Source organism: Gossypium hirsutum, chromosome A02 (genome assembly GCF_007990345.1).
Source record: "Gossypium hirsutum isolate 1008001.06 chromosome A02, Gossypium_hirsutum_v2.1, whole genome shotgun sequence".
Taxonomy (NCBI): domain Eukaryota; kingdom Viridiplantae; phylum Streptophyta; class Magnoliopsida; order Malvales; family Malvaceae; genus Gossypium; species Gossypium hirsutum.
The window spans coordinates 104,305,576-104,318,669 of record NC_053425.1 but is presented as its reverse complement, the minus strand read 5'-3'; positions in this window follow the sequence as shown (position 1 = coordinate 104,318,669).

Genomic DNA, 13,094 nt, shown 5'->3' with positions numbered 1-13,094 from the left:
GCTACACTTATCTGATCAAGAAACAAAGTGATAAGTGGCTACACTTATCTGATCAAGAAACAAAGTGATAGGTGGCTACACTTATCTGATCAGGGACAAGTGATAAGTGATCATACGTAAGACCATAGTTATACTATGGCAAAGTGAAAGTGAAGTACTCAATTTTCCGTGACCGTTCCCTAATTTGATTAAGGATGGTAAGTGACAAATGAGCCCAAAAGAATTAAAGTAAATGGATAAGTGGTAGTGTATTTATATCAGGACGATGTTGTTATTCAAACTAAGGTGATATTTTCATTGCTAAATTGAGAATTTCATAAATGTGTTATTAAATGGTATAATCAATAAACATTGAGTTAAATGGTAAATACGTATTAGTTTTGAATTTGATGTCATTGAATTGTACGTGAATTAAATGGAAATTGCTAGTGATATGATTTAAATTATGAGCATGAGAAATTGCGAATTGAATGAAATGGAAATGAAGCATTAAATTGCATGAGTATGTATCGGGTCTCGCAGGCCCTAATTATTATGATTATAATATTTTGAGGATATATTGTGAAAAGTTATAGAAACATGTTAATTATTTTGAAAGTTTTAATTTTGATGAAATTTTATAACTCGGTTAAATACGTTTACAAGTGTATGTGTTTTGGTAATGCCTCGTACCCTATTCCGGTGTTGGATACGGGTAAGGGGTGTTACAGAAGTACTAGAAGGAGTGTTTGAGGTAGGATAGGAGAGATCAGTGAAATGCTATAGTCTAGATGAGTAGACTGTGGGAAGAAGAGAGATCGTAGTTCTCCGAGGTTGAAGCCTCATTCTGCAAAGCATGTCGGACGCATCCGAGTATTGCAAGAGACGTCACTCGGGCAACTGCTAGAAAAATTTTGGATCGTATCTCAGGTGTAGATCTAAAGATCATCGGGTTCGAGATTGTCCTCTACGATTTTGAGTCAAGTATGTTTGGAAATATTTGGATGTGTTGATTTGAGTATAGAAATTGTGTGTGTACTATGTGTATCTACTTCAGTGGTTGAGTGTTCTGAGTGTGTGTAAGGGGTTCCAAGTCCAAGTTTAGTGAGCTAGTGTTCTAGGATTAGAGTGCGCAGCAAGAGCATAGTGGTCTAATTTGTGTTATACCACTGTTCTGTTAGTTGGAAAATTTCGAGGACGAAATTTCTTTAAGGAGTGGTGAGTTGTAACGCCCCAAATTTTGGGCTTCAAAGTTTTGAGACTTGAGCATAGGATCAGTGAGGAGGCGGCACATTTGTGTTTAGTAGTGCAAGTTAGAGACAGAATTGGCTTACTGCCCTGGTGGGTTAGTGAGTGATTAGTGAACCTTAGGGTTGTGGGTTCGAGTCTTATGAGTGAAATTTTAGAAACATTTTATTTTGCTTGATTTTAAGTTAATATTTTATTTTTTATTTTTTATTGTATTTATTTTAATTTTTTTTACACGTTCTCCTCCCCTCTCTTCTTCTTTATTTTTTGGGTTTTTCAAAACAATTCTCTAAAACGATATTTGTGAATTTGGGAATCTCGCACCTTAGTTCTCATCTCCTATCGTATAACAGGTGTGGTAATCGAACTCTAACTATGTTATTTAAAGCGTTTATTATTTCTGCAAGTTTTCTGTTCGGCTTTTCTTAATTGTATACTAACCCATTGATTTTGGGTTTTATTTATGGAAGTGATGAGAAATCATCACTTTTTGATGATTGTTAATAGGGCAAAGGTTAAGGACAAGTTTAATGGCTAAAGCAGTGGTTTTGAGGTTGTTTTAGGGTGGTTTCATGACCTCTTCGATGGCCACACGGGCGTATGACGACTCACATGGCTGTATGCTTTTTGGAATTAGGGTTTTTGGTGAATTTTGGTACCACGCGGCCTGGCCACACGGGTATGTGTCCCACACGGGCGTGTGATGACTCACACAGCCGTGTGCTTTTAGAAATTAGGGTTTCAGGTAAATTTTGGTGCCACCCGACTTGGCCTTACAAGCATGTGTCCCACACGGGCGTGTGACGACTCTACACGGTCATGTCTCCTCCGTTCTTAATTTTTAGCATTTTTCGATAGAAAGTTACACGGGCTATTCACACGGGCGTGTACCCCTTCCACACGAGTGTGTAGGGCTTTCACACAGGTGTGTGTGGCCTTCACATGGGCGTGTAGACTCTCATACTGCCTGGGCAATTCCACACAGTTGGGCCACAAGGCTATGTGGTTCTACCTTGCGAAATTATTGTATTATGTTGATTTATACCCTGTTTGTGGTTCTGTGTGTTTCAATCCTTGACTAAGCCTTACCGAGGTATTTAGAATTCTGATTTAGCTTGATATGTGTATTACATGTGATTGTTGGTGCAATGATTCTGAACTCGAGTTATGAATGTACTCATGTCTGATTCTATAACTGACTGATTGGGTGTGAGTTGTTGCTTCTAATTTAATGTCTGGAATTGGTATTTTGATTGTGTACATCTGACTGCATACATGCATATGCATATACTATTTTTGGGTGGGATTGTGAAGAGCAGGGAGTCTGATCTGAACTAGCAACTGCTCTGCTGGTTATTACTGATAGCCCCTAATAACCAGAGGGTCGTGGTCGGTTCCAATGCCCTGAGGGTCATGGACATTACTGAATACAGTATGGCAGATTACCGCCTTGCACTATACCGCATATACGTTAGCTACGCTACGTACCATTATCTGATCCGGCAGTTTACACTTCACGTCTGTATCGCAGTTTACCATATTACACAGTACAACTTATACGCTAGCCTTGCTGCGTAATATATCTGATCTGACAGTTCATACTGCATGTCTGTACCGCGGTTTCCGCATGGAACTGTACGGCTTACTGATAACCCCTAATACCTAGAGGGTTGTGGGCGGTCCCAATTCCCTGAAGGTCGAGGACAATGCTGATGTCCATCATTGCCAGGCAACCCGGGATGACATCATATGGAGTGTAGGGTTGGATAGATGGGTTGATTATATCTCCATATAGAGTGATTGGTTGGATGAGCTCAATAGCTCTATTGAGGTGTGATGAGGGATGAAGAGGTGTGTTGGCTGGATGGGAGGGTGCATTTTGTAACTCATCTGCACTCATATGCATTTGATTGAATCTGTCTAACTGGATAGTTACTGAGAGGGGCTAAAGCCCTAACTGTAAACTGATACTAATTCTGGAACTGGCTCAGGCCTAGATTGTGACCATTGGGAATTGTTGTTATTGTGTTTGACAGAGTCATATGACTGTAAAGTTACATATAGTCTGTATTTGTTATAGTCGCTCTGTAAGTATGTTCTGCTGCTGAACTATTTTTAAGTACTGTATCTATTTCTATTTCGGTAGTTAGATTGTTTGATCTCACACTGAGCTCCTGTAGCTTACCCCCTCTTCTGTTTCCCTTTTAGGTACCTTTCTGATTTCTGAAGCTAGACTGGGCATGCGGAGGTCTCGGACAGTCTCGCAAACTAATAAATTATTAGTTTTATTTTTAGTTACGATTTTGTTATTTGGGTTATTTGAACTATAAGGCTTTATAATACTGTGGAACAACTTCTGTTTTAGAATTTCATTCGTACATTTACTTCGGGTTCTACATTAAGTTTTACTGTAAATTCTATTGACTGGTTATTAAATGGTTTTAGGTACTTTTGGTTTACCGAAAAGAGTTGTTTTGTAGAATTTTTCCTATGGTCGGTCTAGACTTCTAGGTCGGGTTTAGGGTGTTACACTTGCGTTCATATATCAATTCATATACTTCGGGTTTATACTGGTATAGTTCATTTTAATTTCATGTTGTCTCATGTCAAAACTCTATCCGTTCAATTATTTAAAATATCGATGGATACACGGGTAGTACACATAAAGTGTACAAATCTGTAATCCATTAATTCATATTTGAGAATGCTCATACGAGCACATAAACGGGAAACTCTTTTGAGCCATATAACGGAAAACTCAAAAGAGCCATTAACGGAAAGCTCATACGAGCCAATATTGGGAAGCTTAAAAGACCCATTAATCAGGAAGCTCATGAAAGAGCCTTTAATCAGGAAGTTCAAGCGAGCAAATATCAGGAAGCTTCGGAGAGCTATTAATCAGGAAGCTTCGAAGAGCCAATTATCGAGAAGCTCCGAAGAGCCAATTATCAGGAAGCTCATAAGAGCCATAATCGGGAAGCTCGCAAGAACCATATAATGGGAAGCTCGTGAGAGCCAAATATCGGGACATTCGTAAGAGCTGGGGTATGTCCGCAACACATGCAGGATCACAACCAATCGGAATGTAACAGCCTGTTTTCAGTAAAATGGAACAGTGGTTTCTTGACCACAAATCCAGTTAGAAAGAAAATTTATTTTAAAATTTTTGTATGGTTTTCATCATGATAGGAAAGATGTATGAAGATTTCGATAAGAAAATTTTATCGATTTCATGTTTAATTATGGAAAGGACCAAATTACATAAAATGCAAAATTTTAGTTCTAGTAACTATAAGTATCAAATAGCTATAGAATTCAAAAATTGAGGTCCTTATATGGTAATTAGACCATTAAGAGAAGTTAGTAGATATTTTTTATGATTCATCCATGTAAAATTAGAAAAAGAAAAGGACTAAATTGGAAATTGAAATAAATAAAAGATGATAAATAAAATAAATATCAAATATCATCATTTTATATCATCTTCTTCCCCAAATTTTATGGAAACCCTAGGAAAGAGAAAGAAAATCAAGCAAGCCGAACTGGGTAAGTAATCTTGTCCCGTTTTTAGTAATTTTTATATTTTTGAGATCGAAATAACCTAATCTATCTATTTTGGGGATCAATTTGAAAAGATATTAAATTATTGAAATTTTTTCATGGATGGATATGCTGAAATTTTGAAATTTATGGTAGAAAATGAAAGGTTGTTGATAGATAAACAACTTTTGTGAAGTGAATTTTCATGAAATTGTGATTTAGGAACTATATTGTAAATATGTAAAATTCATGGAAAATTTTTTATTTTTGTGAAATACATGAGCTGTAAATGTTATATGAAAAAATCGGCTAGGCTTGGAATAAGGATTAAATTGCACGAATTTCATTTTCTGAGCCTAGTGACGAAATCGTCATTTATGAAAAGTATAGAGGCAAAATGGTAATTTTGCCTAGGATGTGAATTGAATTAAATTGAGTATGAAATGGATTAAATTGAATTAAGTTCATTTATATAAATCCAGAAAGACCTAATACTAAGTTGGATCGAGGAAAACAAAAAGTATCAGATTAGTAGATCCTTGTATACGAACTTTTATCGAGGTAAGTTCGTGTAACTAAATTATGTATTTATGTGTTTTAAATTAAATAGTATGTATGTGAATTGTATCATTGTCATGAATATGAAATAAATCTTATATTCGACAAAGCCCGATACATGATAAGTCTTGTTTGAATAATGGAATTCAATGGATACGGGATTTCCCGAATTTTTTATAGTCTTGCATATGTTGCGGACACACTACAGCTCTTATGAGAATTCTATTATAAGTCCTCTCAAGCTTCCCGATACATGGTTCCTGCGAGCATCCTGATCGGTAGTGATCCTGCATGTGTTGCAGACTACCGCAACTCTTTGTGAGCGTCCTGTTATATAATCGGTTGTGATCCTGCATATATTGCAGACACAAATGTAGCTCTTTATGAGCGTCCTGATATAGGCTCTTTGTGAGCTTCCTGAAATGGCTCACTTAAACTTCTTGTTATATGGCTATCCGGAGCTCCCTGATAATAACTCTTCGGAGTTACCAGTTACCTGTTAAGCTCATTGAGTTTCCTGTTTTGAACTCTTATGAGTTTCCTATTACAGCCTAGATAAGCTTTTTGTTACATGGCTGACATGAGCATCCTATTATATGGCTCGAGAGAGTGTTTCATGATTATGTACCCTAATCGGGTACCCTTGAATATGAGTTGACGGTTTACAGTTTTGTACACTTTGAGTGTACTACATGTGTATCCATCGATATTACAAATAAATTCAACGGAAAAAGTTCTGACATGGTTAAAATAAACTTAAGATGATTGATTATGGAAATGCACATGTTATATGGAAATATGATATGAAAAGCACATGCTTATGAAAGTTATTACATGATGAGCTCATCCTTGATTTTTGATGTTTATATGATATACATGACTAACAAGTTTCTTGACATCATATGTGTTTAGGCAAATGGCCATAATGATTTGGATGCATGTTTGTATACTTATTTTGAATGTACATGGTTGGTAAGTTAAATTCTTATTATACAAACTTACTAAGCATTTGAAATGCTTACTCGGTTTTCTCTTCTCTATTTTATAATGCTCGAAAGCTCGTAAAGGTTGGAATCGGTCAGAGCTTCATCACACTATCCTTCAACTCGTTTTGGTATAAATAGCAAACTTGTTTTGGTATAATGGCATGTATAGGCTAACTTGGCCAATGATGGCATGTAAATGGTTGTTTGTAATCTAGCCATTGGAATGGCTAGTGATGGTATATTTAGTGAATATATGCTTGAAGTTATAATATTGAAACACCCCTTACCCGAGACTGTCGCCGGAGTCGAGGACGAGGCGTTACCTGACTTAACTTACTAATTCGGGGCATAAAATTTGCTTTAAAAATTAATTTATTTACATTCATTCAATATGTCCCTAAAAAAGGCCCTCGAGACCCTAAAACATGCAATTGAAACGGTTCGGGACCAAACCGGGAACATTAAATTTTTTTTGAATACTTAGATAAATCAAAACAATTTATTTCATTATTTCTTATAAAACTCCCCATCTGCGTCATAGTCACTAAATAAATCATAACTCGAGTCACAAAACTCAAAATTTAAATTCGTGAATTTTCCCTGAAACTATACTCATATATCTTCTTACTAATTTTTTTCCAGAGTTTTTGGTCTAGCCAATTAGTATAGTTTATTAGTTAAATTTTCCCCTATTGCACTGTTAGACTATTTTGACCTCTCCTCACTACGAATCAATTTTCTCCCTGTACAGAATTCAAATAATCATTCTGTTTGTTTCTCTTGAAAATAGATTCACTAAGGAATATATAAATATAAACTATAACTCCTAATTCTTTTTTTTTTTAATTTTTAGTGAATTTATAAAGTCAGAATAGGGGATTCAGAAATTACTCTGACCCTATCTCACTAAAATTCAAATATATCTTAATATACACTTCTATTGTTTACTCTGTTTCTTTCATATGAAAATAGACTCAATAAGCTTTAATTTTATATCTCATTCATCATATAATTCCCTTTCTTCTATTCTTGGTGATTTTTCAAGGTCACATTACTGCTGCTATTCAATACTGTTTTAATGCTAATTTCACTTTTTCATGATTTCTTTGTATTAACTACCATTTAGGCATACATAACACCGAAGCATGTTCTTCATTAGCCATTTCAATATCTAATCATTATCAAATATTTACATACCATTATTTAGCCATATTATAAGGGCATACACACAAAATGGCTAAGTCCCTATACATGCCACAAATTAGAATGTTAGTAAACGAAGATACCCATTTGGTAACTTGATAGTCGATAGTGTAAAGTGATCTCCGACGACCTCCAACCGGAGCTTACTTTTAAGTACTATGAAACATGGAAAAGTGAAAGAAGTAAGCTTATAAAGCTTAGTAAGTTCACATGTAAAATAATAAGCATTAGCAATCAATTTAGCTTATTACTATGCTGTCATAATTTGCTTAAATAATGTTTAGTTCTTACTTTCCCATCTTACTCATCGGTAACCTTATCAAAGGCTCAAAATAAAAAAGGCACCTTACTTAATAACTTGCTTACATACCTGCAACATCTCACTTAACACATAAGTACTCTTTCATAATATAGGCATATTGCCAATCATGTCATAAAGTGTCACAAGCATAACTGAAAACTCATCACTTACTTGATAATCTCAATTACTTACAATCTCAATATTAAATAAGCCTTAAATGCATACCTGTACTCTTTCTTCATGTTCTCACCTTGTCGTTTCTTTGACTTACTCTTTGGATTACTTGGGAACCTTTTCCTTTTTGAACTTACCATTGTCATGTCTTGACATGGTCTTACGTGGTATCCTTACCTTATGAACTCACTAATGTCATGCCTTGGCATGGTTTTACATGGGATGTTTGCCTTATAGTAACTCATCAATGTCATGTCTTGACATGGTCTTACATGATTTCCTTGCCTTATAGAACTTATCAATGACATGCCTTGGCATGGTCTTACATGATATCCTTATCTTACCAAATGTCATGTTCCAAACATGGTCTTACATGGTATCCTTGTCTTACCAAATGCCATGTTCCAAACATGGTCTTACATGGTATCCTTATCTTAGTGTCAATGCCACATCTTGATGTGGTCTTACATGGAGTCCTTAATCAATGTCGATGCCATGTCTTGACACTGTCTTACACGGGATCCTTGCTTTACCAATACCATGTCTTGACATGGTCTTACATGGTATCCTTGACCGTTAATTCCTCCTTAAATGCCATGTTATGAACATGGAATTTTCCGTTAATTCTTCCTCAATTGCCATGGTACAACCATGGACTTTGAGATATCAATGCCTTTGTCAAATCATAGTTAAAATATACTTGCTCAAATTCTTAAGGTTAGTCGCATAACTCAATAATAACAATACTAATAACAATAATTGCATAATAATAAAATGCTACTCAACTTACATACTTACATTCTCAATCTCATCATATCATCAACTTAACTTATTCTCATCAAACTATGCTAGTCAATACTTTCTTGTTATCATACAAAGCCATAATACAAAATATGGTCTTACATATAAATTATACAAGTTCTCTTTCCAATATTGAATTATTATCGAACATTAATCATTATATCTGAAACTCAATACTAAAGTATTTATGGCCAAAATATCAATTTATAATTCCAATATGCATAATTAAATACTTATTAAACATATGAACTTACCTCGATACCAAAACGACCATTTTAAAAACTTTCTCGATTTTTTATTTTTCTCCCGTTCTAGGTCCAAATCTCACTTTCCGGGATTATTGAGCTTGGAAACCCTAACCATGGCTTTCCTCATGCTATATTCAGCCTCCATGAAGAAGATGGACCAATTTTGGCTCTATTTTCCCTTTTTAATTCTTTTAATTACTAAATGACCAAAATGCCCTTAAAGGTTTTTCTTTCAAATTTGTCCTATTCTTGTCCATTTTTATCCAAACCTAAATATAATGGTCTAATTACTAAATAAGGACCTCCAATTTAAGAACCTATTTCAATTAAATCCCCTTTATTATCTAGAACACACATTTTGCTAATTTTACAATTTAGTCCTAATTATCAAATTAGACACTTATACATAAAATTTCTTCACGAAATTTTCACACAATTATTCAATCAATGAATAAACCTTAAAACTTAATCGAAATAATTTTTTTGACCTCGAATTCGTGGTTTTGCAACCACTATTCTATTTAGGCCTTATTTCGAGATGTTACAAATATGGTTAATATATATGTGTGCTTAGTATGGTTAGATTGAAATATGGTAAACATATGTGTCTTTAAATAGGTAAGTTTGAATAATGTGATAATATATATATCATGTATAATGTTAATATTGCCTTGGTTTTAATGTCTTGAATTAATTGGTATATGATGCAAGTATCAATGTAGGTTGAAGACAATTTGGGTAAGAAAAGTGATCATGAAAATGGCCTATTTTCATCCACATGGGTAGACACACGGGCGTGTGTCTCAACTGTGTGTGACGTACAGCCATGCGCACGGGCATATGGTTTGACTTTGTGTCCACTGCATCTTAAAAATTGAAAAACAAAATGCTCAGAATTGGTCACACAGGCAGAGACACAGGCATGTGTCTTAGTCGTGTGAATCCTGCACTTATTTTTGAAAATTAAATTGTCCACATGGCATAGCACACAGCCGTGAAGCTGCCCGTGTGACCTAAGTCAGTAGCTACCCTAATTTGAACACAAGCTGGGACATGACCGTATGCCTCACATCGAATGCCCACACAGCCTAAGACACGGACGTGTCACTTGGTAGTCTGAGCCACATGGCCTAACCACACGGGAGTGTGTGCCCTGCACCTAAGAAAAATTTTGAAATTTCGTGAAATTTTTTTTTTGAGTTTCCAGTTTAGTCCCGATTTGATTCTAACATGTATTTTGGGCCTTGAGGACCCAATTAAGGGATGATATGATTGATTTCGAATATGAATAATAAATGATATAAATTTTCTGTAATTGATCTGTAAACTCCGATAATGCTCCGTGACCCTGTTTCGGCGACGGATAAGAGTTAGGGGTGTTACACAAGACGCTCATAAGAGCTATTAACGGGACGCTTATGTGAGCTGTGGTGTGTCTGCAACATATGCAGGACCACAACCAATTCAGGAACCTTATATCCATCGAATTTTATTTGTTCAAATGAGACTTAATACTTATCGGACATTGTCGGATATGTGATTGATTATCAAACATGAAAATTACACAATTCACATACATAACATCCAGTTCAAACATATAATCATACAATTTAGTTACACAAACTTACCTCGACAAAGTTCGTGTACACAAAAGCTACTAATCCGCTACTTTCTCTTTTTCTCGATTTAACTCCATATTTGATCTATCCGGATCTATGCGAATGAATTTAATATCAATTTAATACAATTCACATCTTAGGAAAAATTACTATTTTGCCTCTATACTTTTAATTAATTTTGATTTTGTCCCTAGGCTCAGAAAATAAAATTCATGCAATTTAATCCTTATTCTCAGCCTAGCCAATTTTTACATGTAACATTAGCAGCCCATGTATTTCATAAAATTTAGAATTTTTTTCATGAATTTTACATCTTTTCAATTTAGTCCCTAAATTATAATTTCATCAAAATTCTCTTTACAAAAGTTGTTTATCTATCAACAACCTTTCATTTTCAACCATAAAACTTCATAATTCATCTATATTCATCCATGGTAAAACCCTAACACTTTGATAATTTTACAAATTAATCCCCGAGATAGCTAGATTAAGATATTACAATCTTGGAAATATAAAAATTACTAAAAACGGGAGAAGAATACTTACCTAATTAAGCCAAATAAGCTTGTCTTTATTCAAGTCTCTATAGCTAGGGTTTCCATGTTTTTAATTTAGAAAATATGATAATATGATGATATTTTCATTATTTAATTATTTATCATCTTTTTATCTTTTACTTTCCAATTTCATCATTTTCTTTATTAAATTTTCCATTGATGACTAATCATACTTATCTACTAACTCCTCTAATGGTCTATTTGCCATTTAAGGACCTCTAATTTTTTAATTCTATAGCTATTTGATACCTATAGCTACTAGAACTCAACTTTTACATTTTATACAATTTGGTCATTTCCATATAAATATACATGTAACCGCTAAAATTTTTTAACGAAATTTTCATATGATATTTAAATCATAATGTAAACCATAAAATAATATTAAAATAATTTTTTCCTCCAGACTCAGATTTTTAGTCCCGAAACCGCTGTTCTGATTTCATTGAAAACAGACTGTTACATCCAATATGTCAGTAGTTGAATTTTCTTTGATGAAGTGTTGATCAATTTCTATGTGTTTTGTTCAATCTGATAATGGCCTTGTTGTCGCAATATAAGGATAATTTTCCTTTATTTGACAACTTTAATTCCCCCATAACTTTCAATAACCACAGTAGCTGACAAACACATTGAGCCATACCTCTGTATTCTGCCTCTGCACTTAACTGAGCAACCACACTTTGCTTCTTACGTTTCCAAGTGACTAAGTTTCCTCCTACAAGTGTGCAATATCTAACTGTAAACCTCCTATCATCCAGAGATCCAACCCAATCTGCATCTATAAAATCTTGTGTCTGGAGATGACCATGTTTGGAAAAGATGAGACCTTTTCCTAGGGCAGACTTTAGGTAGCGTAGAATGCGAAAGACAACCTGCATATGAGACTCTCAAGGATCATGCATAAATTGACTTACCAAATTGACTGCATATGTTATGTCAGGTCTAGTGCGTGAAAGATAAAACAGTCTACCAACCAGTCTTTGATATATTTCTTTATCCATTAACTCTCCTATTCCAGCTTGCAACTTATGATTGCTTTCTATAGGTGATTTTGTAGGTTTACATCCTATCATACCCATCTCAGTCAAAAGGTCTAAGATGTATTTTCTCTAAAAGATGAAGATTCCTTTCTTTGATCCGGCAATTTCAATTTCTAAGAATTATTGTAACTTCCTTAGATCTTTTATTTCAAAATTTTGAGCCAAACACTATTTCAGCCGAGCCATTTCTTCCTCATCATCTCGTGTCATCACTACGTCATCAATATATACAATAAGGAGAGTGATCTTACCCTTATGATTTTTCATAAAAACGGTATGATCAGCATTGCTTTGTTGATAACCAAAAGTGATCATAGCTTTGTGGAATCTGTCAAATCATGCTCTGGGAGATTGTTTCAATCCATACAAAGCTTTCTTCAATCTGCATACTTTCTTTTGTGTTTTTGCATCATCAAATCTAGAAGGAATCTTCATATGTATTTCCTCTTTTAAGTCTCCATATAGGAATGCATTCTTCACATCAAACTGTTATAGGTTCCAGTCAAGGTTGGCTGCACAAGATAACAAAATTCTGATGGTGTTCATTTTTGCAAGAGGGGAAAACGTCTCTTGATAGTCCACTCTATAAGTTTGAATGAAGCCTTTAACAACCAATCTGGCTTTAAACCTTTCAATCAAACCATCAAACTTGTGTTTCACAATAAACACCCATTTCCAACCCACCAAATTATTATCTACTAAAGGAGTTACTAGCTCCCAAGTCTCATTCTTTGTCAGTGCCTTCATTTCTTCAACCATGGCTTCTTTTCACCTGGGATCTTCAAATACTTCACACTAATTCTGTGGAATAAGCACAGAGGACAAAGACAAGGAAAA